Source organism: Schistocerca cancellata, chromosome 6, assembly GCF_023864275.1.
Source record: "Schistocerca cancellata isolate TAMUIC-IGC-003103 chromosome 6, iqSchCanc2.1, whole genome shotgun sequence".
In the NCBI taxonomy this organism is placed as follows: Eukaryota; Metazoa; Arthropoda; class Insecta; order Orthoptera; family Acrididae; genus Schistocerca; species Schistocerca cancellata.
Genome location: NC_064631.1, coordinates 385,148,497 through 385,171,670, shown reverse-complemented (window position 1 = coordinate 385,171,670; position 23,174 = coordinate 385,148,497).

The following is a 23,174-nucleotide window of genomic DNA, read 5'->3' as shown; positions in this document are numbered from 1 at the left end:
ATATTTTCCACAGCTAACATCACCAAATCACTATGTCTCACCTTATCAGGAGCTGGTAAAAATACAACTTCTCGTATTTTATCTGGTGAGATTTGATTTTTTGCAACTGTAACTGGAGGTTAAGGTGTGAAATCATCAATAATCACTTAAAACTGATGAATATCAACTGAAATGGAAATGAGGGTTTAGAGTGTTTGGCCGGGAGGCCCCTTACGTGGCAGGTGCGGCCGCTGTGGTGGAGGTCTTATTACATTCGACGCCACATTGGGCGACCTGAGGGCAGGATGGGAATGAAATGATGATGAAGACAACGCAACACCCAGTCCCTGAGCAGAGAAAATCCTCGACCCAGCCGGGAATCGAACCCGGGCCCCATAGGACGGCATTTCGTCACGCTGACCATTCAGCTACCTTGGCAGACAATATGAACTGATTTAGCAGTAGCAATCCTAAGTGACTTGAGTGATACAAACTTGGATTCAACTTTACTTACGTAACACTGACCTTGGATAGGTCTTGGAAAAGGACTGGAAACACCTACAGCATCAATTTCTTTCAATTTTTAAGGGATGTCAGGAGTCAGTGGAGTGTATGTCACTGCCAGTGGTATCGTCTTCTGTCAAGATTTGCTAGAAGCCATGACCTTGCAGACGCGTTTCTCTGTATTCAGAAATTAGCATGTCTCACAACGTTTGTGAAAACATTTCTTCAGACCATAATGTGCATAACTGAAGTGAATATGGTAGATCAAATCGTTAACTAATTCAGCTAAAAGACACGAAATCCAGAATAAACCCTCTACATTTCTTGTCCTTTATAAAATTCCGTCCTTCATAATATCAATTTATCTGAATGAAACATTAGTATGCTCTCTACACTTTATATTCACTTCCTTCAATGAGGGAAGCAAAAGTGACGAAATGGTCAAAATCAACATCTTGTAAGCAGAAAACATTGAACTTATATCCACTATAATCATCTTCGGTCCTGTCATCCCGTGCTAGATGTCATCTTGAACGAACTCAGAAATGACATTATCTTTACATGGAATACTGACAACAGCGAACAAGTACATATATAATGCCTAAAAAAGTGAGGCACACAAAAGGGTGGAGGGAAAAATGAAACTTCACTTGTTGCAAGGATACATCATGTCATTTCAATAATTACTAAATCAAATCAAACTTACATAACATGGAAGAATAAATCACTGATCAGTATGACATTGCATCCGCTCTGGCATGGCTGCAGGCACTGATTTGGTTTGACCTGGTGTCACAGAGCTGTTGTATCCCACTGAGGCACGCTTGCCAACAACTGTTGTAACTTGTTCCTGATAACCTGGATTCTGATTATGGGATGTCATTGACACCCAAGCTCGTGCCATACATGTTCTATCAGTGACAGATGATGAAATCTTCCTGGCCACTGGAGTACCTCAGTATCAAACGAAGAGTTCAGGGAGATATGGAACATGTGTGGGCGAGTATTGTCATGTTGAGGATGCGAGAAGTTCATGGCCTACTGTTGAGCGGCCGAGTTCAAAAATATTTAAATGCGTGTGAAATCTTATGGGACTTAATTGCTAAGGTCATCAGTCCCTAAGCTTGCACACTACTTAACCTAAACTATCGTAAAGACATACACACACGCCCATACCCGAGGGAGGACTCGAACCTCCGCCAGAGTTCCCTCAGTCACATCCAGCTATGATATGAGCTCATGCCAGATGGCTCCTCACATCACAACGCCTCTCCAAAACATTGGAAGAATATAACCTCCAATTGGTTGCCGCCAGGCTCGCGGGCAATGGTTGTCAGAGGAAGGGCAGAACACCTATTCATCACTGAACACGGTACGGTGTCTTTTATCTGCTGTCCATGTTTTCCCCACCACAGCCGTTTGTGCTGTTGGTGGTAACTGCAGCCTACACCTTTTTAGGACGGTAACTGCCTAGTCTGGCTGCTACCAGGTCTCCAACCAACGGTACAGGATGACAAGGAATATTTCAGGGGATCCTTTACTTGTTGTCGTATGGCATGTGCAGGCATTGCGATATTCTTGGTGCACAATATTCCTTTATGCTGGTCATGTGTGACGACTGGAACGTTGGTGATGAGTATGTATGCTCTCATGTTGACATGCGGTCCAATAGTATGCCATGGCATATCCGAACACCCTGCAAATCTGGATATTAGTTGGCCAGGTAGACGCACAATGAAGCTACTTTCAAATTTTACCATCGGTTGATAACATTGTCTAGTACACGTCGCCTCCATGTCCTTCACAGAGATTATCTAACATCTGAAGCTGTTAACACTCATAACGTACTCTGCCAGGCTTGGTGTCAACGCTAAACACGAACAGCACTAAAGCATTCTGGCAACTGTTCTACCTGTCACAGAGTTTTGGGACTCTAATCACTTGTATACCAGTCAATTGTGTGTACATGTACGAAATCACATTGACATCCGACCGCACATTTAGGTGCTTTTCCCAGGAAGTGTATATGTGTGTCATTTTAATTGCTGTGTTCATTTAAAATTGCTCTACTTACGGGTGATTCATTATGTTCGAAAACTTTTTGCAAGGGTAGGGCGAAAGAAAGATATGTCTATCTTAATGAGTGATGCTTTTTCAGAGGCTGACGAGACATGAATTGAGTCACCAGTAACATAATGCAACTCAGCGTCTTACCTTTCTTTCTCTTTTTACGCAAAGCTTGATTTCCAGAGAGACAGAAATTGTCGTTATGGTGTAATACAATATTGTAAAAACGAGGGATTATCTTTCGTTTTTGTAATAACTTATTTTCTGTTTGTATTTAATTTGTTTATTTGTTTACCGCAGAAATGATGCTTCAGAAGAAGAGAAGGCTTCAAATGAGAATGAAGTGGAAGGTCTATGCATATAATTTAATATTAGAGGGTATTTGAGTTTGGTGCTTTGTGTAATAAAAATGTATTAGTGAAACAGAGAATATGGTTGGGATAAAATTTGTTCAGATATGTTGAACTGCCTGCGTTACGTACATTTGTACCGTGTAACACTTCATTCTCATTAGAGACTTTGTTTTCTTTGGTTCTGCATTTGTACAGCTATTAATGAAGATTTATTGTATATGCTATACTTTACTAAAGTCTAAAATTTTCAAGTATTATTGGGTATCTGAAAATGGCAGATCACGCAAAATCGTTGTTCAAGGAAGATACAGTAATTTATGACGTCAGGCATTATTAATGATGTTTGTACGTAAGTATAAGAGTTTACTAAGGGTAACATAAAACTAATTTCTTAGTAAAATTTCATGTATCTTACGAGGAACAGCAGACAGAGATTGATGTACTGACACATGACGCATGGGCTGAAGGGTCAGGTGACCGCTGGGACATATCAAGAAATGAACTGCCTGACAGAGGTACACAGCATTCAGAGGTGCTACGGAGCAAAACGCAGCACCTTCATCGCCAGTGCTATGAGCACGTACTAGTCCAGGTGAGGTGCTAGCCACATAGTGAGAAGGTGTTGTTTTTCGCCAGATCCTCATACTATAGCAAACTGGTGACTACTGAGCGTCTCGCGGACTAATAAAATAGCATCGGCATGGACAACGTTGAATTTAATAAAAGAGAAAGAAAGTAAAACTTTCGAGATGTTTCAAGAGTACGATGTATCTTCTATGGTGTCTGAAGGTCCAACAAGAAATCAAGCTACTCTGCTCCCTGTGTGCGCGTGACTGTGTGCAGACACGAAACTTCGTCACCTTAGTTTTATACAACATTTCTCCTGCGTTCCCAGAACGAACCTACTTTTTTAAATATTAGTAGTGTGGAAAACTTGCAAAGTACAAAATAAGAGAACTTCGTCGTAAAATATATATTATTTCATTTCTTCCATTGATCTGTATCTACGTCTAAGTGATTACTCTGAAATTCACAGTTAAGTGCCTGGAAGAGGTTTCATTGAACGACATTCAATTTATTTCTCTGTCATTTCACTCTGGAACAGCGCGCGGGAGAAACGTGAACTTCAATCTTTTCTGTGAGAACTCTGATTTCTCTTATTTTATTATGATTGTCATTTCTCAGTATGCAGGTGGTTTTCAACTGAATATTTTCGCAATTAAATGAAAAACTTGGTGAATGAATTTTAACGAGAGGATTCTGTCGCAATGAAAAAGCCTTGGTTTAATGATTGCCACCCCATTTCCCGTATCACGTCCATGGGACACTCTTTCCCTTTTCGCGAAGACACAAAGCGAGCTACATTTCTCTGAAATTTTTCGATGTCCTCCGTCAGACCTATGGTGAAGATCCCATATCGCACAGCAATATTGCGAAGAGAGTGGACAAGCATGTGTAAGCAGTCTATTTGGTAGACCTGTTAAACTTTGTAAATGTTCTAACAATAAATCGCAATCTTTGGTTTGCTTTACCAACAAAATTATCTGCCTGGTGTTTCCATTTTAAGTCATTCGTAATTGCAATCCCGAGTTATTTAACTGAATTTACAGCTTTTAGATTTGTGTGATTTATCGTATAACCGAAAATTAACAGATTTATTTTAGTAATATTGTATTGTATTATTTAGAGTCAGTCACCACTTTTCGCAACATACAGATGTCTCAACATACCGATGTCCTGTGTAAATCATTTTTCAATTGGTTTTGATCATGTGATGTCTTTACAAGACGGTAAATGATTGCAACATCCGCAAACAATCTAGGAGGGCTGTTCGGATTTCCTCCTGTGTTGTTATGTACATCAAGAGCAGCAGAGGACCTACGATACTTCCTTGGGAAACGACGATAATACGTCTGTTTCACTTGGTGATTTTTCGTCTTTTACTACGAACTGTCTGTTACTACGAACTGTGACTTTTCTTACAGAAAATCCCGAACCCAGTCACACAACTGAGGCATGAAGTTTGGTTAGAAGAGGCTTGTTAGGGTCAGTGTCTAAAGACTTTTGTAAATCTAAAAATAAGAAATCGGTTTGACATCTAGTGTCGATTGCATTCATTACATTGTGAGAATGAAGAGCTAGTTGCATTTCACAAGAACAGTATCGTCTGAATCCATGCTGACTATTTATCAATAAACTTTTCTTCTAGGTGAATCATAATGTTCGAACAGTGTAAATGTTCCAAAATCCAAGTGCAAATCGACGTTAGTGATATGAGTGTATAGTTCAGTGAATTACTCCTATTTCATTTCTTGAGTGCTAGTGCGACTTGCTCAGCTTTCCAGTCTTTAAATAACGATCTTCCGAAAAGCCAGTGGATGTACATAATTGCTAAGTAAGGATCTATCGTACCAGCATACTCGGAAGGGAACCTTACTGGTACACAATACCGAGTGGTGGTCTGTCTTAATTAAGTGAATTAGGCTGCTTTGCTACACTGAGGGAATCTACTTCTAAGTTATCCATGTTGTCAGATGTTCTAGATTGGAATTATGGAATATTTACTTCTTCTTCTTTGGTAAAAGGGTTTCGGAAAAACTTGTTTAGTAACTCTGCTGTAGTAGCACTGTCATCAGTGACTTCAACAATTTTATCACGCTCTGAAGGTATTGATTGCATTTTTCCACTGGTGTGCTTTACATAAGACCAGAATCTCTTTGGAATTTTTTTGCAATTTATTGTATTATTCACAGTTTTGTCTTTTGAAATGGAACAAAAGCTGACAAGAAAAAGGTACACTTACAATTTGTTTTTTGCAGCATGAAAACATCACTAAAAACTTCAGACGTGATGAGGAAAGGATAGCTGTGTTGGGAAACTCATCCCACGAATTTATATCAAAGGGTAATTTTTCCTATTTTTCACTATGAGAGAGGGTTTGTACTACTGAACAATGATAACAGCGTTTGATTAAGGAAACAAATCTAAACTGACATCTTACAATTCTTATTCTGTGTCGTTTAAACGTCAGGTTTTTGGGTGTCAACTGTCACTAATTGCCTAGAAGTTTATGAAATTTTATTACTAATTGAAATATGAGCCTTGTTAATTTCAGTCTGAAATTTTGTAATGATTTTGCACTGTGTACATTTCTGCATCTAATTTAATCCATGCACAGAGTTTTCATTCCTATGCATTATGTTATTAAGCAGTTTTTAAGGTTCATTATGTAATTCCAAATTGATTGCTCATTGGGGGAGCCACTCCTGAACATACATTGTTTTTTTATTGAAGCTTTAAATTTTTTTTTTAATATTGCACAATTCTCTGCATGGTTGTTCAATTACAAAGATAGGAACACATGGGTTACTTTTATGCAACATGAAGACTATAGGATATACCTTCAAGCTGCCATCGATTCATTATTCCACAAATACGGTCTTTTAATTAAACTTCCATTTATTATGTAAATTTTTGAATGCAGTAGGATGTTGTCACACAAGACTGTACTGTCGTTTTCTGGTTCCCTGTTGGGGACATTGAAAATATATTGCACTTGAGAAAGAGAAGGTGATAGAAATTGTGTGTATCCAGTTCTGTACTATTTTGTTTCTTCAACTACCGAAATCATTCTGCAAAGTTTCACAAAGACGAACTGTGATCAGTATCGATATGTAGCGCTGACTCTTTGATTTCTGTCACTTAGATACTGCTGAACGAGCGTGCAAATCTCTGGTAATATCCGCATGCATGCAGCCACTGAGAGAGCTTGAGAGTTAGGCTGGCCACGCTTTCGAATGACATGAAAGCACACTCTTTTCGGGTTCGTCGAGGCGAGGAGTTGCAGCAGTTCCGAGGTTCCTGCTGCTGTTTAGGAATTTGGTGAGATCTTTTAAGTTATTTTCAGTGGAAATTAATGAGCCACACTTCCAGTCTATTCCATTATGAGATATTGTATTCACACAGCTATTTTCCAACCTGAACTTGTGGTGAATTGGAAACTTGATGTAGTGTCTAGGCACAAATTATTTCAATGGTTCAAGAATCGTTAGCTTTCCGTAAGTTGGAAGCTGATTGCAGTATAGGCAACAAATGAAATCCACATACAGCTTCTCACACAATACTTTATATTTCCAACTCGGAAAAGAAAAACTAATTCAGTTAACGATCAAAATTAAAAACTTGTACCTAACTTCCGCTGCACTTGCATGGAATAAACGAAACAGGCATCATTGACTAGTCACACGTTCGTGCACTGTCCCCCTCCCCCCCCCCACCCCGCCACCTCCTTAAAGTGCGGATTACCTGGGATAAATGTGTACTTAAACGTCATACGTAGTGAGTTTCAAACTTTAGTCCTTCTCATCCTGTTGAGTGTCATAATACTCCAGTTCTGGTAAGCCCCCTGCTGGTTTTACCCTGTCTATGAACACTCTAATAGTTCTGTCGTTCTGTGAGATATCCATAGTATGGGTGTTGCGTCGTACTATTCGATAAAGTCCAGTAGGTTGTAGGAGCGCTCTGACTGAATTTGTGCGGAACATGACAAGGGTACAGTCTGCCAACGCCTTCTGCCCGAAAACTGGTCGCTCACCATGTCTAGATACTGTAGGCCTTCTCATTGTTTCCACACTCTCACGGATTTTACGTATCAGTGATGAGAGGTTTGTTGGCGTTGGTGATGTGGCGGCTGTCAGGTAATCTACCGGGATTCTCAATGGTTCCCCATACTCTAATTCCGCCACTGAAGCACCAATGTCAGTCTTGTATGTGGTACGTAATCCAAGAAGAACCAATGGCAATGCTTCTGCCCAGCTTTTATGATGACACATGAGAGCAGCCTTCAAGGTGCTGTGCCATCTCTCCACCATACCATTGATCGCTGGATGGTAGCTTGTTGTATGATGGTGTTGGAACCCACACAAAGTAGCTATCTCGTTGAACAGTCTAGACTCGAACTGGTGGCCTTGATCTGTTGTGATATGAAGGGGGCACTCAAAGCGAGCTAGCCATTGAGGGACAAACGCCTTTGCAACCGTTTCTGCCCTATGTCAGAGATCGGAATGGCCTCCGCCAATTTCGTGCATCTGTCTACCACTGTTAACAAGTATTTATAGCCCTCCGAAACTGGGAGTGGAACCATTACGTCCAGCTGAACATGGGCAAATCCTGCTGGTGATCCTGTGAAATTTCCAATTTCCGCGTGAATGTATCGTACTACTTCGTAGTGCTGACATTATAGGGATGCTTGAGTCCATTCGCTGGTGTTCTTTTTAATTAATGGCCAGACGAAACGTGCTGTCAGTAACTTGATAGTGGCATTTGCTCCTGGGCGTGCCAGACCGTGAACACTTTCAAATGCCGCCTTATGAAATCGCTGTGGAATGTATGGGGGCGCCTTCTGCCGTGATATATCGCACCATAACTTAAGCCTTCTTCCTGGCATGTGTATCGGCTGTCAGTGTAACCCTGTTGTGTGGTCCGTCAATAACTTCTGTAGTTCCAGACCCAATTCTTGCCATGTCATGAGTTCTTCGTAGTTTATTGTGCTGGTTACACCGCAAACACGAGAAAAGTAATCTGCAACCAGATTCTCCACACCTATGACGTGTACTATATCCGTGGTGAATTGAGTTACAAAAGCTAGGTGCCAGAACTGCTTTGGTGAGCACTTATTGTCGATGTTGCTGAATGCTGACACAGGGGAGATTGACAGGTAAAGGACGGAGATGGGTAGAGAGAGGTGGGAAGTGGCAATAGGCAACAGGAGGAACAGGCCTAGAACTTTGTCTGACAGCTTCATGGTGAATGCGGAAAACAGATTTGACCTGTTGCTTCAGTTAGTAGCTGGTGAGCCTCAATCAGTTACAGGTGTAGACGGGGCACAACAGACTTTCAGCAGCAAGTTGAAAAGTAAGAATGTAGGGAAATTGGTAAAGTGAAAGAAAGCGTTGTTGTTAGGTAGTTCCCATGGAAGAGGTGTTGGCCAGCTTTTGCAGGACGAACTGAGATCAGAAGACCAGGTCACCAATTTTTTGAAACCTAGAGCTGGTCTAGAGCAGGTGACAGAGGATTCAGGATAACTTTGCAAAGATTTCACTAAGGAAGACACCGTGGTTATAGTGGGTGGGCCAGGTAATAATACTGATAGATACCTTGGGCACAGTACAGAGTGTGACCTGACAAAGATTGCATCAGCATCGAAGCGTAGAACTGAGAAATAAAATTAATGAATTAATTATCTGTATAGATGAATTACAGTCCTCAAACCTAGCTGACATAATCTGCCTCTCTGAACGTCATGTGACCACTGGTGTAGAACTTTTGTTAGAGGATTTAGGTTAGCATCTCACTTTTGTAGCACAGAAATGGAGAAAGTAGGAGTTGCCCCATTCACCAGGAACTGTCATAAATTTAAGAACATAGGCATTCATAAATTTTGCCTAGAACAGCAAATGGAAGCATTTGCAACAGAAATAGAATGTCATAAAAATCCTTCATAATATCGAGCACCTCCAGGTAACTTTAATCTGTTCACAAACTACCTTGATGCTGTACTGGCCCATTTAACAAGCAAACACAAAGAAATAGTGGTTGCTGGTGACTTCAATGTAGATTTCCTTAAAGGCTCTCCCAGTAAGAACCTATTGGAGTTTGTAACACTATCATTCAATTTAATTGCCACTCTAAAGTTCCGAACTAGAGTAGCCAGCCATTGATAATATCTTTATAGAAAAGTCCAATAAAAAATTATGTTACAAAACCAATAGTCAATGACCTCTCAGACCATGACATGCAGTTCGTTCTCTCAAATGTTAATACTGAACAGGACATAACATGTGTTAAATCTGAACTCAAGAGGGTAATGAATAAGCCAAAAGTAGATTATTTTAGGACACTCCTCAGAGACATTCACTGGAGTGACGTTTACAGCGTTCATAGCCTGAATGAAAAATATAACACTTTTGCTGATAAAGTGCTTACCTTCTTTAAACACTGCTTTCCCCCAAAACTAGCCAAGGTTAGAGAAAAGTCTACAAACAAGCCATGGATTACTCAAGAAATAGAGGTATCTTGTAAAACAAAAAGAAAACTGTATCTGCCAATCCGAAACAGTTCTGATGTTGATGCTACAGCACATTACAAGAGATACTGCAACATATTAAAGACTGGAATACAGACATCAAAGCAAATATATTACAAGAACAAGACCGTAATAGCAGATAACAAAATAAAGAGAATATGGGATATACTGAAGGAGGAGACCAGTAGAACCAGACATGAAGAGGGGCAAATAGCATTAAGAGTAAATGATACATTGGTGACAGATGAGTATAGTGTTGCAGAACAAACAAACACTTCATAACTCTTACTGAAAAGATGGGGTTGTCAGGTTCTGTAGATGCTGCCATGGGATACCTAAAACTAGACATTTCAAATAACTTCCATAATATGAATTTGACCCTCAGTACCAAAGCAGAAGTAATGTCCATCATAAAATCTTTAAAATCAAAAACATCCAGTAGGTACGATGAAATATCGAGAAAGTTAATTAAAGATTGTGATACTGAGTTAAGTAACATATAAAACCACCTGTATCAGTGTAACCATTCGTTTATAAGTGGAATATATCCTGAGTGGTTGAAATATGCTGAAGTTAAGCCACTTTTTAAGACGGGAGATAAAGAAATAGTGTAAACATTCCGCCCAGTTTCACTTTTGCCAGGATTCTCAAAAATTTTAGAAAAAGATAATGTACAATCGACTTTATAACCATCTTATCACAAATAGCATACTGTCAAAGTCACAGTTCGGATTTTTAAAGGGTTCTGATATTGAGAAGGCTATCTACACTTACAGTGAAAATGTACTTAATTCATTAGAAAAGAAATTGCGGGCAACTGGCATATTTTGTGATCTGTCAATAGCGTTTAACTATGTAAACAATAATACCCTTTTAACTAAATTACAATATTATAGTGCAACAGGGAATGCTGCAAAATGGTTCTAATCTTATATCTCTGGCAGGAAACAAAGGGTGCTATTAGGAAAGAAAAATGTATTAAGCTATCAGGCATGATCTAACTGGAAAATAATTACATATGGGGTCACGCAATGTTCCATCGTAGGGTCCTTACTTTTTCTTGCGTATATCAATGACCTTTCATCAGTAACATTACCAGATAGCAAGTTTGTTTTGTTTGCCGATGATACAAACATTGCAATAAATAGCAAATCACCTGTAGCCTTAGAAAGATCGGCTAGTAAAATATTTATGGACGTTAATCACTGGTTCCTAGCCAATTCTTTGTCACTAAACTTCGGAAAACACACCAAATGCAATTCAGAACTTGTAAGGGGTCTCCCACCAGTATATGCCTAGCATATGATTGCAAGCAGATGGATGAAGTGGACAGTGTTAAATTCTTGGGACTACAGCTTGATAATAAATTCAACTGGGAGGAGCACACCATAGAACTGCTGAAGTGTCTAAACAAATCTCTATTTGCAATGCGGATTCTGTCTGACCATAGGGGATATAAAAATGAACAAGCTGGTATACTATGCTTACTTTCACTCCATAACCTCATATGGGACTATTTTTTGGGGTAATTCATCAAGCCAAGCTTAAGTTTTCTGGGCACCAAAACGTGCAATAAGAGTTATATGTTGTGTGAACTCAAGAAGATCCTGCAGAGGCCTGTTTAGATAACTAGGGATACTAACTACTGCTTCCCAATACATTTATTCTTTAATGAAATTTGTAATAAAAATATATCACTTCTTCAAACCAATAGCTCAGTCCATGGAATCAATACTAGAAATAAGAATATTCTTCACAAAGATTTAAAGTCACTTACTCTTGTACAAAAATGCGTGCATTATTCAGGAACACACATTTTTGATAACTTGCAAGCAGCCATAAAAAGCTTAACAACCAATGAAATTCAGTTTAAAAGAAGCCTAAAGGATTCATTGGTGGCCCACTCTTTCTACTTCATTGATGAATTTCTCAGTAGAACCAACTGGTTGTGTGTGTGTGTGTGTGTGTGTGTGTGTGTGTGTGTGTGTATACATATAATGTAAAATCTAATTTCTGCACCATTTTAGTGCAGTAATGTGTTCGTTGTAAATATGTATTGTAGTATTTCTATTATATGTTTATTGCCTTATAGATGAATAAAACTTTTTTAATTTTAAATTCAGTGCATTAATGCGATCTTACTAAATGAGTGTAGTAAAATGATCCTTTCATATAGTGTTCAAAGAAAAGCTTATTTCTTATTTGTTTCAGTTGTAAATATTTGTCATTCATTATTGTTTTTCTGACATATTCCACATCCTGGAGGGCCTTCGCACTACAAATCAATCAGAATGAAGGTAAATCTAATGTCTTCTAATCAATAGGTTTCCAATCAGTGAAAACTGTTACTGGCCTGGCTTCCACATACAGGCGGATATGTTTGACGCTAGTGAAAATGGTTACTGGCTAGCTTTAATATACGGGTGGAAATGTTTGACGCCTTCATGTATTGTCAACAACTTTATGGAATATGAACTTCAGCATATAGCATCTCCTCAAATATCTCTTTTGTCTTTGCTAATCGCTCTGGGGATAATCTGCGGACGCTTCTTGATACTGGCGGACCTGGGGTGGTGCGTGTGTAATGCCCTGTACTATGTTGAACTGCTGGAGTCTTTATGGATTCTTGTTGGGGAGACTGTACAGCTGAGCTGCTGACTACTCCTAAAACAGCCTCTACCGAACTGTACCGAAGACCTTTTATCGTGCCTCTATTTGATCCGGTAGTAAGAAAGTTATTTGCCAAGTCCACGGTGAGAGCAAAGTGAGACAAGAAATCTCAGCCTCTACCGAACTGTACCGAAGACCTTTTATCATGCCTCTATTTGATCCGGTAGTAAGAAAGTTATTTGCCAAGTCCACGGTGAGAGCAAAGTGAGACAAGAAATCTGCACCTAAGATCGGCTGTAAAATATCTGCCACTAAAAAATTCCACCTGTAACGGGTAGATAAACCAATAGCTATCGTGAGGTCTTTATAACCGTACGTGTTTATAGTTGTATTGTTAATTGCTATCTATTTCAAAGGTTCCCACGTGTCCTGCTTAACAAAGCTCAGGGCCGAGAAGGTACTCACTTCCGAGCCGCTGTCTATCAGGCAGTTGAGGCCTCAGAGACCATCAACCACTTTTAATCTGTGCGATGTTAGCTTACACTCCCAGGGTGACTCAGAGTGACATAAAGGTACAGAATACAGGAAGCATTCAAGTGCCTTACCTTGACGGTGCGTGTTGCTGTCTGCAACTGTCTCCTGGTTCCTCGTCCGTATATGGCGCCGTTCATGAGTACCACAGCCTGTGGCACCCAGAGCGGGCTTCCTTCACCATTTGAGTATCCACAAGGTTCTGTGCGTCTCTTAGCTTGTGGCCCGAATCGTCTGTGACACCAGCAAAAATTGTCGGTGTGCTTGATCCTATTTGGAGTGTGACCCCTTCTTGTTGCTGGTGGACCTGGCGAACGTCTGCAGCTCCAAGTTATGTAGTCGAGTAGCCATATTTTCCATCGCGTCTTACAGCTTCCTGAGCGCTTCAGCGATGGCTGGTTTTTGCCTGTAATCTGTGGCTGCACAGATTAACTTCGATTCTTCTAACCATTCTGATGAGTCATCATTGGCTTCCCTTGCAGAGGTGGCAGATGACGTTGCTACAGACGCTACGAGCGTCGACTGTAGAGCAGCGAAAGCTCTGTCAGCTATTTGCAGTTGCTTGTCGAGAGATTGTCCTTCGTACGCAGTCAATGACAGTTGAACTTCTTGAGGAAGCAGCTGTTGCTAGACGTGCAGCAAAAATTCATCCGTTTTAAGTGTGGTGTATGATTGTTGGAACGGCGGATGTATGATCATATCAAAGACTATCGCTATCGACCTCCGATCCAGATTGCTGATTACGTGAGTGAACTTTTCGGGTCTTCGACTATGCGTTGTTACTCAAAGATATTCTCTATTATCGCAAACGATACGTCTGGTTGCGCAGGCTTGAATGGAAGCGCTCTTAACTTCGATCGTGGCGCTGTTGACAACGGCGCGTTTGTGCGTGAAAAATAATCTTGGTGTGGCTGCTACTACCGGAGTTTGCAAATTCATGGATTCCGTTTTGCTACCATTCTTCAGCGTTACAAGCTCAAAAGCCCAGTCTCTTGCTTTAGCCGTCGTATGTCGTTGTTTGTTGCTTGCAGAATTTTGTTAGCTTCTTCCATTTTTGCCGAAACTGCTGCACAATATTAAGTTGCGAGAGATTTTCTTATTTTTCTCGCGGTCACCAATTATGTAGGCAACAAATAAAACCCACATACAGCTTTACACAAAATACTCTATTTTTCCAACACGGAAAAGAAAAACTAACTCAACTAACAGTCAAGGAGTAGAAACTTATATCTAACGTCCGCTGCACTTGCATGGAGTAAACGAAGCAAGCATCAATAGCTACCCCCACATTCCCACAACAGATTAGAGTCGTAGTCATTCAATATAGAGTGTCATGCACATAATTTTGTCACTCTCTCCTGTGCTTTACATCATTTAGCGTCAGCTCTACCTTACGTTTCTGATGGTGCTGGAATTTCGACTCACCTTTCATGTGTACAGCGGCTTATGAACGCTGTTTGGTTAAGCCACGGTCAATGTGGAATGTCGGATTAGATTTCTGTTACTCATTTCTGCTTTCCTTCACCATTTATTGAAATTTTCGTAAGCAATTAACATGCATTCTTTGTGGGAGGCCACATTTTCAACATAAGTTGTGAGCAGTCCGTTTGTCTAGCCGATAATTGTTAGTTCTTGTGTTTACACTTTACACATAGAAGAAGCAGTTCGTTGTCCAATCATCCTTTACTGATATATCTTACACAGACACTCGTTGCAAGCGTTATCACTAATTGTCCCGTGCTGGACTACAGCACAGCGAATTACAGTAAAACACAATGGAAAAGAGAGGGCACTACTAATTTTGTAAGTAGGCTGTTTATGTTTTCTTATTGGCAACGTTACGTAGCGCTCTGTACGAAAATCACTGGCTGTGCTGTGTACAGTCTGTGGCTAGTTTGCATTGTTGTCTGCCATTGTAGTGTTGGGCAGCGGCAGCTGGATGTCATCAGCGCGTAGCGTTGCGCAGTTGGAGGTGAGCCACCAACAGTGGTGGATGTGGGGAGAGAGGTGGCGGAGTTTTGTAATTTGTCATGAACTGATATATATATTATGACTATTAAGGTAAATACATTGTTTGTTCTCTATTAAAATCTTTCATTTGCTAACTATCCCTATCAGTAGTTAGTGCCTTCAGTAGTTTGAATCTTTTATTTAGCTGGCAGTAGTGGCGCTCGCTGTATTGCAGTAGTTCGAGTAATGAAGATTTTTGTGAGGTAAGTGATTTGTGAAAGGTATAGGTTAATGTTAGTCAGGGCCATTCTTTTGTAGGGATTTTTGAAAGTCTTTCTGTTGGTCACAGTAATGGACAATATGTGAGACGTAGGGACTGTTAGTGTTTGCACGTGTGTTGATAATTCAGCAAGGGACTGGATAACAGCATTTCTGGTTCTAAGGACAATTCCAAAAACTTTGTGAGTGCACAAGTGGTGGTTATGGACTTGCTATATTATCCGCAAGACTCTTCAATGGTGATTGTGCACCTGCACAGTCGCAACGGATGGCTGCTAGCCATCTCTACAAGGACTACAGTGGGTCTACACCTTTGATGACTCACCAGTAACATTATTTCTACAAGGACTGCAGTGGGTCTGCACCTCTGGTGGCCCATCAATACCGTAATCTCTACCAGGACTACAGTGGGTCTACTCTGTGATGACCTACCTACCAATATTCTTCAAAACGTCGAATGACTCTGCTGTGGGTTTGCTCTGTTGTGGCCCATTACCTGTCAGCATGTCAAGAGTCAGCACTGTCTTTCAGTTGGAAGGACAACACTACTTCTTCAAGACTGCATGGAAATCTACTACTTCCGTGTGCATTGTCTTTTACTGCTCAGACTTAGAAAAAAAAAAAAACAACACTGAAACTTTACTGTGATGAACAATCTGGACTGTCTTTATGGACTGTGAGAAAATTTTAGCTTTTGAGCAGCATTGTATAAATAAGTGTGTGCATTTGATATCTTTGTTATTGTAATTATGAAAAATTTTTTCAAATCATTATTGGCCACTGCCCAAAAATATTTTGTAAAATTTTTTTGTGGGGAGCATGGGGGCTATGTAAGTAGGCTGTTTATGTTTTCTTATTGGCAACGTTACATAGCGCTCTGTACGAAAATCACTGGCTGTGCTGTGTGCAATCTGTGGCTAGTTTGCATTGTTGTCTGCCATTGTAGTGTTGGGCAGCGGCAGCTGGATGTGAACAGCGCGTAACGTTGCGCAGTTGGAGGTGAGCCACCAACAGTGGTGGATGTGGGGAGAGAGGTGGCGGAGTTTTGTAATTTGTCATGAACTGATATATATATTATGACTATTAAGGTAAATACATTGTTTGTTCTCTATTAAAATCTTTCATTTGCTATCTATCCCTATCAGTAGTTAGTGCCTTCAGTAGTTTGAATCTTTTATTTAGCTGGTAGTAGTGGCGCTCGCTGTTTTGCAGTAGTTCGAGTAATGAAGATTTTTGTGAGGTAAGTGATTTGTGAAAGGTATAGGTTAATGTTAGTCAGGGCCATTCTTTTGTAGGGATTTTTGAAAGTCAGATTGCGTTGCGCTAAAAGTTATTGTGTGTCAGTTTAAGCATAGTCTCGTATACTATTGTTCTAAGGGGACGTTTCGATTTATGTCGTAATTTACGTGATATATGCTACAAAATTTGTCATTTACATATAATCTACGATCACCCAAAGTAGTTCCACTTCCTGAATTGTGCTGAGACATTCCAATTTCTTGAGACACCTATCCGGTTGCTATGAAAGAAACTGCATCACGGAAATCTTTACTTAATATCTTGCAGCATAGCTTCATGTTAACTTGCGACTTGTCAGTGTTCAGTTTCAAATATACATTTTGGTCCTAAGCTCATGCTGAACAGCGGTCATCAGTCTTTATTGGAATGTCAGTAGCCATCCTGACCGATCTGAACTTAAACGCAGCTGAATATCATCAGTGTACAAAAATGAGACTTGTAATAATGTTACACTGATTTCGTAACTGACATACCTGGAGTAGAGCACAGATAAGGAACAGAGCCGTGATGAATATCTACGTACATGTTTATTCATGTGACTTCCACATACTAATAATTGACGTCTGTTTCTCAGATACGTCCCCAAGTGCATCAGTATATGATTTTAGAAACTGAACTCTTTTGTTTTCAAAAGCAATCAGGGGAAGAAACGCCAACCACATTTGACAATTGAGGGTTAAGTTTTTTATTGTCGCTGTAAATGGTTAATGGCAAATCTCGAAATGGTTCCTCCAAAATGTGCGCAATGACTCCCTTCCGCTGATCTGAGCTTCTTCATCGTCTCTAATGACTTCGTCATCGACAAGTTTTAAAGTCTCATTTTCCTTTTTGTTGTTTTAAAGCCTGGTTTTATCCTTCACTACCCTTGGATACACACTAGATGGAACGAACGGAGGATTAGGAGTATACGGATTAGAAGATAGTCCGATGACCATATACCTCTATACGACTCGCTGTAAAATAACAAGATGCTTCAAAATCTACAGTGACACACACCCAAGGAAGGACATATAAGATCTTATTAAATAGTATATAGGAATTTCAAAAGCGCTATTTTCAGAACAGAATAAACGATTATTCCCCTCCATCCTTTTCACACAGGTGTTCCGAAAGTACGAACACTCTGGTAACAGCCCGCAATGAGGTATGGAAGCAATCATTGGCTCCCTGCGCCATCTGTAAATGAAACTGGCGGTTATTTTAATATACGGTATAGTAAACAATTCAATGTGCCACACACTTTTCACTGACTTACGGAGTGTCGGTAGTAATGTAGGTAAGTCCCTGTGATTTTTCTCTTTTACTATTCCTTCAATTTAGTCACCTTAGAAATTGGCACGCTAAGCTGTCTTCTTTGTATTATCTCTTCACGTAGCCCTTGTTTTCTCCACACCATTTCATATATTCCACTCAGAACAAAATAATATATTCCAGGGGCAACATAAATTACATCTACGTGTCAATAAAAACAAACTTAAAAAAAAAACTACAAGAATAAAATCGAAAGAGGAGAGATTATTAACTCAAAATTTCCAGTTTACAAGAAGTGAATTATGGGCCTTGCACGTATGATTTATACTTTGCGGCTGTTGATCGAATATGACAACATAACTTGATATAGATATATCGCGACTCGTATAGGCGTGGTCTTTGGTAGAGCGTAGCGAGAAACCTGACTCTGTTGCGCAACTGCTAAACGTTGTGGACGAGGAAGTCCAGCGTTCTGAAATCAGCGCTGCTTGTCACTGTCTAAGGAATCTCTTCCCCACCTCCAGTGACGCGAAAGATGACCTTCCACAGTCCGGCTTCTCACGACGCAATGAAGTATTTATGAAACCACATGCAGGATGATGTAGGTGGCTTAACACTTTATTAAATTCATTATAGTTCACTAGATTAATTTTGTAAAAAACGGAAAAAGGAAAGAAAAGAAAATGTCAACTACGAAAGTGTTAAGTGCAGTGGCTTCTGAGGTCGTAAGGAGGCATTATTGAGGATAGACCGGACGAGACATCGATGAGTACGTCATTTGGTGATACAGATTAGTCTAGCACAGTTACAACGTTTGCTCAGCATGCCATGGGTTAATGCCAAAATTTCTGCTGTAACGTAAGCCAATTCTTTAGGAGAAAATCCACATTTAGATGCCTTTTCATTTTCTCCACTAATTTTATATATATGTCCACAACCAAACAACAATGACAAGTAAATGTGATCAGTCAGTATTGCTCTGTCTAATAAATAAAATTACTACCCAGCCTTTTCTCTTTTTTTTTTAAGATACGTGGGAGAGACAGAAAGAAACAATTCCTCATTTTAAATGTCGCGAACAAAACGTATTCAGTACTGACAGAATAGAGATTTCCTGTATAATTATTTAACATTTCGAATACTGCAAAAATTCAAATGGCAAAACAGTTCTCCATGATTACAAGTTATCTATTAGATGAAGTGTTTATAAGAATCCAGGCGATAGCGTGCATATTAACGTCCAGTGTTGGCGTTTGTTACTGCTTATGTATTTCCCATGTATCATATGGATGGTGTTAAAAGAATGACTAAAGAGAATATACGAGCGCCTCTTATGGAAACATCCTTATTGCTGTAAATGTAAGACGTCAATATGCGTACAGCAAGTTATATATCTTCGTGATTCACTTAGCTGCCCTTCTTGTGACATGGAAAAATACACACACGAATATATTTTTGTCTTATCGAAAATTTTATGGGCCTTTTAGGTAAGTACTTCCTTACAAGAAATGTTTTCTTGAATGCAGAAGTCAGGATTACTTGACTGAAAATGGACTTTGTATGTATTTAATCTTTATTTACACATCTATTTCCGTAGAACAACAATGAAGAGCCAGTATCCTTGGTCATGGAACGAGTCAGCACAGGAAAAACAGCGAAAAATTAATAGCAAAGAAAATAAAACTCCCTCCAATCCTATACAGACATCAGGCTGCAGAATATACATTAGCATAATCAATAACATAATGTACAAATTTGCTAAATTTTTTCCGTGAGCTCCACATCGGAATAGGAGTGTGCCATCAACAAATTCTTCAATTTAGACCTGAAATTTCGAGTATAACTCCTGATTTTTTAAAATTCTTCTGGTAGATTACTAAAAATGGAAGGAGCAAAATGCGGTACCACTTTCTGTGCAGGGTCACGAAGTGCGATCCAAAGAGAGATTGAATTTTTGCCTGGTATTAATTGAATGAAGCTGTTAATTCTTGGAAATAAGCTCGTATTGTTAGCAAAAAGAAACATTAAAGAACATATGCGTTCAGCAGCCAATGTCATAATTCTCAGATTCCTGAAAAGGGATCGACTTACCCTATATATTGCTTGAACTGGCAGGTTCTGCGCGAGAGAAACCCTTTGTGACTAAGAAGAGTTATCTCAGACTATAATATCATTTTTCATAAGAGAATGAAAATTAGAAGAATAGACTAGTTTTTGTTGAAATATCACTGATTGCAAATACTGTTCTAATGATAAATATAGCAGCATTTAATTTTTGGGGCAATATCTTGAACGTGGACTTTCCACGACAGCTTACAATCTACCTATAAATAGGGACAGTTCGGATTTACTAATCTTATGCTTATTTGTATAATCAGAATGTCACTTTCAGCATAAATGTGTTTTAGAAACTGTAAAAATCAATGTGGTTTCTATAATCAATTAACCTATGTCTTCACACATTCTGTCTTGCGATTATTGCTGTCTTGTAACGTCATTGATATAATATATGAAATCACACCACAGCACATTTACACAGGTGTCTGGATACTGTAGCTACAAACAAGATGGGTAAGTCATGTCACGGACTGCGCGGCTGCTCCCGCCGGAGGTTCGATTCCTTCGTCGCGCATGGGTGTGAGAGTTGTTCTTAGTAATAGTTAGTTTAAGTAGAGTGTAAGTCTAGGGACCGATGTCCACAGCAGTTTAATCCCATAGGAATTCACACACATCTGAACATTTTTTAAAAAGGGTAAGTAGAGGATAATGAAATAAGCGAACATTCCTAACAAACACAGGTACGAAAACGAAAGGGTTCTTCAGTGTGACATATTGCTACTGAGTACGTTAATACTTTACAACAGAGACCCGGAAATTCTGAACTGTAGATATGCGACTGAAAATCGAAACGTCCATTTTCTTGTCAAGGCAGGTTTCAGAGCGTCTTCTCATTGATGTATCTTCATGCTCAAAAATCTCAGGCGTATTCGGATTGCATTAACAACTACACACGATGCGATCCCAGAGTTCAACGACAGTATCAACAGAACGAGAATACAGCAAGCTTTCTATTACACCCAACAAAAAAATTCAACGGAACGGTGGTGGGACCTGGAAACCTCGGTACTGGTGAGCCACGACCGATACACTTACCAGGCTGCTATTTGCCAGCGCTTAGGTATCCGAAAAGATATTGAAATCACATAAGGGGAATTAATCTTTCTCTAATACACGTATTACTTTCGGTTTTTCGAAATAAATGTAGTCTTGGGCATCAACAGTGTTATAACATCGGCATAACTGCACTTGTGTATATGTCGTTATGAAGGAAAATGATGGTTTCCGGAACTATGTTTATCACTTCCAGTAATTTTCGGGTTTTCAGCCGGATCCCATCAACATTCTGCCACGCTATTTCGGCCCATAGACGTCCGAACTTTCTCAGGTGAGTATATGAAGTACTGAAGAGACCTGATGCAGCCATGACGTTTATAGCGAATTCCGTGCATGCGAATTGTATTGGCGGGTTACGGCGCATGCGTTAGGAGGTGACATGCTCGATGCACGCAAGTAGTGTGTACCGCCCTCAGTGGTGAAGTAAGAACAGCATAATTGCAGAGTATCGACTGAGCATGTCGATTCCCCTGTGACAGCATAATTTTAATAATTGGATTCCCATTATTTATCCAGCTGAAAGCCGTTATCACGATTCATTAAATTGTCAGCAAGACATATTTCCACGGATTCTTTAATTAGATAGTCCCAGAAGCTGGAAACCAGTGCTAAAATTTTCGTATTACTGTATTCCATTGAATTTCCCATGGAAATGCAATGTTCTGCTACTGATGTTTTAAGGGTTGCTGCAGACAGGTGTGTCTTTCGAGTTCTACACAGTGTTCCTGGACCGTTCGTGCAGTCTGACCTATGTGCAGTATGCCGTGCCACACTCACAAGGAATTTTATAAACACCCGCCTTCCTCAATTGTAAATCATCTTTAACGGATCCGACTAAGGGCCTGTTCTTTTCTGGTGGACAGAAGATGACATTGATATTATTCTTCCTAAGCAATCTGCCTATTTTAGAAGATACGTTCCCAGTATATGGAAGGAACGTAGTTGACTTATAGTCATCAGTCTCCTCAGAGCGTTGGTTCTTGTTATTATAATTGTGCATGGCCTCCGTATTTGGCGCGAAATATAGCCATTATCTTTATAAACCTTATTCAGGTGCACTAATTCCTTGTGAAGGCTATTAGCATCCCATATTACAGGCGCTCGATGAATTAAAGTACTGAGAAAACGGGCGGTTTGCGCGGGGTGATGGCAGCTGGACGCCTGAAGATACAGATCTGTATGTGTGGGTTTTCTGTACACCGAATGTCCTAAAGACCCATTATTCTTACGGCGTACTAACACGTCTAAAACGGGTAAAGTCCCAACTTTCTCAATCTCCATAGTAAACTTGATGTTCTCATGTAAAGAGACTGCCATGAGGCCATACAAGGATAGTATCATCTACGTAACGCCAAAATACCACAGGCTCTAAGACGGTAGACTCAAGAGCTTTCTCCTCAAAATCTTCAAAAAAATGTTCAAATGTGTGTCAAATCTTATGGGACTTAACTGCTAAGGCCATCAGACCCTAGGCTTACACACTACTTAACCTAAATTATCCTAAGGACAAACACACACACACACACCCATGCCCGAGGGAGGATGGTTCAAATGGTTCAAATGGCTCTGAGCACTATGGGACTTAACATCTGTCCGAGGGAGGACTCGAAACTCCGCCGGGACCAGCCGCACATTCCATAACTGCAGCGCCCTAGACCGCTCGGCTAATCTCGCGTGGCTCAAAATCTTCCATAAAAAGACTGGCCACCACAGGAGACAAGGGACTCTATGGCGACACCGTCAGCTTGTTCAAAAAATTAGTTATTAAATAAAATATATGTTCAGGAGAGAGTATGTTCAAACAAAGCCGTCAAATCATCACTGAACAAGTTACCAATAAGATGACACTTTGGTAAAAAGTGAGACCACATCGAAGCTAATTAGTAAATCTGAGCTGCTCAGCTTAACAGTCTTCAAAAGATTGATAAAATCCTTGGAATTACGTATAAGGTGGCAGCACTTATCCTCATACGGCTTGAGTAAGGAGGCCAAATGTTTTGCAGTCGAAGAAGTAGAAGCACCAGTATTACTCACTATGAATAGTAGTGGAACACCATCCTTGTGAATCTTGGGCAGCCCATACAGTCTTGGTG